Source organism: Podarcis bocagei (genome assembly GCF_964188305.1).
Source record: "Podarcis bocagei genome assembly, chromosome: 9".
NCBI classification, from domain to species: domain Eukaryota; kingdom Metazoa; phylum Chordata; class Lepidosauria; order Squamata; family Lacertidae; genus Podarcis; species Podarcis bocagei.
Genome location: NC_138134.1, coordinates 36208158 through 36214591, shown reverse-complemented (window position 1 = coordinate 36214591; position 6434 = coordinate 36208158). Strand labels below are relative to the sequence as shown.

The following is a 6434-nucleotide window of genomic DNA, read 5'->3' as shown; positions in this document are numbered from 1 at the left end:
AGTATTAGGTGGTGTTGATTACTGTAAGTGAATTTTTGTAAACCACATACAGAATTATTTAGTTTGTGATACGCTCTGGTGGCAGCAGCAGCCATCCTGCTTGTGGTCCCTCGTGATACAGGGCATCTCAATGAGCAGGGAAAGGAGGGACTGCATCCCCTGCCCATCTCCTTCTGAGACCCATCCTGAGGCAGGCAGCTGATGCTGGATCATATTAGGGTCTGCCCATTGTAGTTGCAGCCCATGTGATAGGGCAGAGCCATGCAGCCACCCTCTGGACGCCAGTAGCTCTGCACCTTGGTCACAGCATACAGCTGTATGTACATTGAGCCCATTTCATTGAACTTGTGTGCAGAACTCCCCAGGCCAGGCTTAGCAAAGCGAAAAGAGCAGAAGTTTGATGCCCGTGGATGTGACTGCTGTGATTGGTGCAGAAAGGTGGTTTTTGGCTGCCAAAGTTAAAATGTAAGAGAAATATTGATTTTTGACACCCACGAAAAACAGAATAGATCCTGCATATTGGTGGCTCACGCTTCAGAAGCTGCGAGTCCAAGGCCCCATTCATTTTTTTAAAGAAAGAAAACAAAAAGAAATCCGCCTGAGAGCACCTTGTATTTTAGCTGTTGTGGCAGGCTCCAAGCCAAGGGCCAGCTTGTCATTTCAAATTGCCGGATGAATGCCGTGAATAATTATCAGTCATACTCCCAACAGACTCAGGATACTAAACAGATACACATCTCAGTGCTCCTGGAAGAAGACTATTGATTAAACAATAACTGGCAAAGGAAAGAAAATGTCAGATTGACTGCTGCGTTTAACCCAGATGCAGTACGTGGAGAGCATATCCATAAGGCCTAGGGTGGTCAGATGAGGGTGTTTCACTAGCCCAGCTTTTTTCATACTGGCATATTAAGCCAAACTCATTTTATTTTCTAAAGTCCCCCCTTTGCTTCTGGTTGCCCTGTTTAGACTGCATGCAGTTGCTTCTGAGATGGGTTTGGGATACCTGAAGCAGGAGTAGTCAATGTGGTGCCTTCCCAATGTTTTTGGACTACACCTCCCATCATCGCTGCCCTTTGGCCATACCAGCTGGGGCTGATGGGAGTTCTAGCCCAATAACCCCTTGAGGGTAAACACACAGACTACCACTGAACTAAAGCCTAATATCTTGATTTAACTTTAGTATCTCACTGATATCGAGCAAGGGATGATCATTGTGCACCTAAAAACTCATTGGTGCTCCTAGACATGGTTTGGCTCCTGGATGTTCAGTTCCAACTGCAACTCTGAGCATTTCTCCATAGCCTTGTTTGTGCACCAGCTGCATCCTTCTCTGGAGAAGGAAGATCTTGCTATTGCCAGCCATGCTTTAGTCCTGTCCAGGTTCAGCTTCTGTCACAAATTCTAAACCTTAAAAACAGGTGGTGCCAAATTTCTTTTGGGTTCCCTTTATAGCTGAGGTGGGAAACTCAGGCTCATGGGCCAAAAGCCACAACTCCAGGCCAGCCCCCTCACTGGCCTTGGTTCACACCCTCCTTGAGTGATTTTTGCCTGACTGGAAGGTGTCCTTGATCTCTGATAATGACTGTTGTTTGTTCGGATGGAGGACAGAGAGTGTGTATATGCAGAAGCTATGAATGCAGAAGTACAAAGGTGTCCTGGCTCCCAGTTTCAGACTCAGCATTTGGACTCTTGGCTCGAGTATGATGCTTGTTCCAAAATTCACTACAGTGCCCCAACATAGTTCATGTTACAAAGTCAGAAGGCACAGCAGAGCATTAAGGTACATGGCCAGGTGTAAGCTAAGATGCTGTCCAAACAACTGCCATGTTCCATAAGCTCTCCTTTTGCAGAATGGGGAGGACACAGTCATTTGTGTGGTTGTCCCCAACCTCAAGACTGGGCAAGCAAGTGGGTGCTCCTTCAAGCAGGCTGAGCGTGCAAACTGTGTTCATGCCACTGAGGCTGCCTTCATTGCCTTGGAGATAGAGGTGGGGCTAGCTTGCTGCCCGATTTATCCATAGGCACCTCTCCTGAGAAGAATGGTTCTTTGCTAACAAGGGGTGGCTGTGGAGTCAAGTTAGCTGGTTGGGATGCAGTATGCAAAGTATCCATTGACACCTGGACCAGTTGCTGTCCTAACCATCCACTGGACTCCTTACCTGGGTCCTGATCATTGCCTCCCAACCTGCTGGGTCTCCTCCCAAGTCTCCCATTTCCTCCCACTCCTCCTCCCCATCTGACCACTCACAGCAAGCAGTGCCAATTCACCCATGAGGCGGACTGAAGCAGCCGCCTGGGGCGGCAGAATCTCATGGGACGGCATCCCCATGAGCGCTCTGCTCCTCCCCCCCCCCAACTCACCAAATGATAATTAAGTTGCTGTGCAGACGAATCCCCTGCATGTTTTCTCCAAAGTAGGTTTCAATTAGTTCCATGGGACTTACTCCCAAGTTAGTGTGCACAACATTGCAGCTTTAATTAAACTGGGCTTTGAAATCCTGCCCAAAAGTGCCAAGTTCGTAATAAAATCAGCATCCAGCAATCTATAATTAGGAAAGCAAAACTGATCAAGAATGTATTGCTCTTTTCTAGGCATTAAGGAACATTGAATTAGCCTTGTAATTAATGTCTACCATGCATTTAAAAACTTCATACCTTTATAACTCCCAGCCCTTCTCAAACAGATTCCTGCCTATTGATGTGTCCGCTTCAGTGGAAAAATGTAATCTGAAGGTTTATTGAGTGAAGCACACTAATGGTTTTGGGCTTTCCCTACTCCAACTCCTGTGGGGTGGGGGGAATATATTGAAAATTAAACAGTTGAAAACTTAATCCAGTTGCATCCATATTTTTATTTAAAACCAAAAACCTCTCAGTAGCTGCCAGTGGCGTAGCGTGGGTTGTCAGCACCCGGGGCAAGGCAAGTAATTTGCGCCCCCTAACCCATGGATTTGCGCCCCCTAACCCGTGGATTTGTGCCCCCTAACCCTAACCCCCAGATGTTGCGCCCGGTGCGGCCGGCCCCCCCTGCACCCCCCACGCTACGCCACTGGTAGCTGCTGTTGTGAAATATAAACTCCCAATATTTGCATAAAGGATAGGGGGTAGATTTGCATTGCATAATGACAAGCACTGCAATCCTCTACTCACCTGAGAATAGGATTCACTTCAGATTAGATTTGGTTAAGTCTAAGAGTGCAATCCTATACACATCTACTCAGCAGCAAATCCCACAGAGCTCAATAGGGCTTACTCCCAAGTTAAGTGGGCATAGTATTGCATGCCTCATGGACTTCAGAGAGATGCACAGGACTTCCAGGAGTGACATTTGAAGACTGCAAAATAGTGTGATGGAACCCTTTGTGATGGCTATCACAAAGAATTTATAAAATGTTTCACCTGAAGAGCCCAGCTCTGTGTGTGCCTCTGTGCTAACTATACACCAAGCCGAGGGGACGCAAAATTGAGAAGATCCACAATTGAGAAAGTCCATGTGGAGGCACCAAATTTTGGCCTCACTCTGGGCGCCATATGACCAAAGTCCACCCCGGGGAGTGAGCTGTGGAGAAAGAGGAGGTCAGAGCAGAGTGAATCTGAGCAGCACTGGAAGCTGGTTGGTGAGCACAGCAGAGGAGCAGAACCCCCCTAATATAGCAGATGACAGAGATTTGTTCAGCGCAAGCACACAACACCACCATTCCATCATCCAAGCTGCTTCCCTATTAATTTCTGGGCACAAAATGTTTGTTTTCATCCATAGAAGTCCCTTCAAGTCTACACACAGTTCTTCTATCGTGACTTTAAAGCTTTAATGGCTGTACCCTTTGAACACTGTATTCAAGCAGCAAGAAGGTGAGAGCTGTTCTTGGTGGAAGCTGTGAAGCTTCTTCCCCACAGAAATGAGACTCAGATTACTTTTGGGAATGCTGCAACACTTTCTTATTTGGGCTGCCGGGGTAGGATTCAACACCCAGTTGTGATTTAATGGACTAGGAAAACGTGTCTTGAAATCCCTGTTCAGCCATCTCGCTCGCTGCATGACTTAAGCTGACACAGGCGTTCTCTGTCAGCCTAACAGACTGCCCTTTGGCTGCTGTGGTGATAAACAAACTTGTGTATATCACCCTGACCTCCTTTGGTAATAATAATTTTAAAAAGTAAGTGTGACCTGAAACAAACATTGCAGTGTGGAGTGCTTCTGTTCAGGGTTCCAGCCAGCCAGCTATACCTTCATCCAAGACACTCTAATCCATCCTGGATAGCTCAATTGGTTAGAGTGCCATTCTGATAATGCCAAGGTTGTGGGTTCGATCCCCAAATGGGACAGCTGCATTATTCCTGCATTGCAGGCGATTGAACTAGATCCTCAGGGTCCCTTCTAACTCTACAATTCTATGATTTCTTTCATTTCTGTGATCTCTTGCCTGGTTTTTTGTTTCCCACCCACCCCAACAGTCAGCCAGCATTCACAGCGACTCAACATACTCAGCCTTCATTGGGTTATCCTCCCTACCTGCTACTTTTAACTATTTCCCCCTAAGCTCCTTTTTTTGTACTTTGCCATTCACCCAAGTCTCCTGACAATTCACTTTTCTGCACAGATGCCACCATTTTGGCTACATAAACACCTGCATCTGCACTCTCATTTGAACAATAGAAATAAAGAGACAGATAAATTAAACGTCTTGGGTTTAGCAAACATGAACATTCATTGGTTTCATGATAATGCATTCTACAGTTTAATACAGAGTTTTATCTTACTGATTTGAGTAGAAGTTTCAGCAATATTAAGTGTCCTCTTGTCCTTCAGGTAGACCAGGAAAAAAATCTAGCAATAAAACCAAATAGATTGACTTAAAAAAAAAAGTTATTACATTACGGTGCAGGTAAGCTCTCTTGCAGCAGTTCCCAAACTGTGGTCTACAAGCATCATCTGGGCGGGCTGTGGCATGTCTGTGGATTTCAGGTTGAAGACACAAGATGACACATTCATCATATTAAATATTCCTATTGATTTTAATGAGAGCCAGTGTGGTGTAGTGGTTAAGAGCGGTAGTCACGTAATCTGGGTAACCGGGTTCGCGTCTCCGCTCCTCCACATGCAGCTGCTGGGTGACCTTGGGCCAGTCACACTTCTTTGAAGTCTCTCAGCCCCACTCACCTCACAGAGTGTTTGTTGTGGGGGAGGAAGGGAAAGGAGATTGTTAGCCGCTTTGAGACTCCTGAAGGGGAGTGAAAGGCGGGATATCAAATCCAAACTCTTCTTCTTCTTCTTCTAATTCATAGATTCATAGTTAGAATCATAGAATCATAGAGTTGGAAGAGACCACAAGGGCCATCGAGTCCAACCCCCTGCCAAGCAGGAAACACCATCGGAGCACTCCTGACATATGGTTGTCAAGCCTCTGCTTAAAGACCTCCAAAGAAGGAGACTCCACCACACTCCTTGGCAGCAAATTCCACTGTCGAACAGCTCTTACTGTCAGGAAGTTCTTCCTAATGTTTAGGTGGAATCTTCTTTCTTGTAGTTTGGATCCATTGCTCCGTGTCCGCTTCTCTGGAGCAGCAGAAAACAACCTTTCTCCCTCCTCTATGTGACATCCTTTTATATATTTGAACATGGCTATCATATCACCCCTTAACCTCCTCTTCTCCAGGCTAAACATGCCCAGCTCCCTTAGCCGTTCCTCATAAGGCATCGTTTCCAGGCCTTTGACCATTTTGGTTGCCTTCCTCTGGACACGTTCCAGTTTGTCAGTGTCCTTCTTGAACTGTGGTGCCCAGAACTGGACACAGTATTCCAGGTGAGGTCTGACCAGAGCAGAATACAGTGGCACTATTACTTCCCTTGATCTAGATGCTATACTCCTATTGATGCAGCCCAGAATTGCATTGGCTTTTTTAGCTGCCGCGTCACACTGTTGGCTCATGTCAAGTTTGTGGTCAACCAAGACTCCTAGATCCTTTTCACATGTACTGCTCTCAAGCCAGGTGTCACCCATCTTGTATTTGTGCCTCTCATTTTTTTTTGCCCAAGTGCAATACTTTACATTTCTCCCTGTTAAAATTCATCTTGTTTGTTTTGGCCCAGTTCTCTAATCTGTCAAGGTCGTTTTGAAGTGTGATCCTGTCCTCTGGGGTGTTAGCCACCCCTCCCAGTTTGGTGTCATCTGCAAACTTGATCAGGATGCCCTTGAGTCCATCATCCAAGTCGTTGATAAAGATGTTGAATAAGACCGGGCCCAAGACAGAACCCTGTGGCACCCCACTAGTCACTCTTCTCCAGGATGAAGAGGAACCATTGATGAGCACCCTTTGGGTTCGGTCAGTCAGCCAGTTACAAATCCACTGAGTGGTAGCACAGTCAAGACCGCATTTTACCAGCTTCTTTACAAGAATATCATGGGGCACCTTGTCGAATGCCTTGTTGA

The 6434-nt window shown here is 46.2% G+C and overlaps 1 protein-coding gene across 2 annotated transcripts in view; it reads left to right on the top strand.

Annotated features, from left to right (window-relative positions):
- The window catches only part of NPY5R (neuropeptide Y receptor Y5), a 35256-nt gene that overhangs the window by 2495 nt on the left and 26327 nt on the right, over positions 1-6434 (top strand). The gene's annotated exons all lie outside the window — the stretch shown is intronic.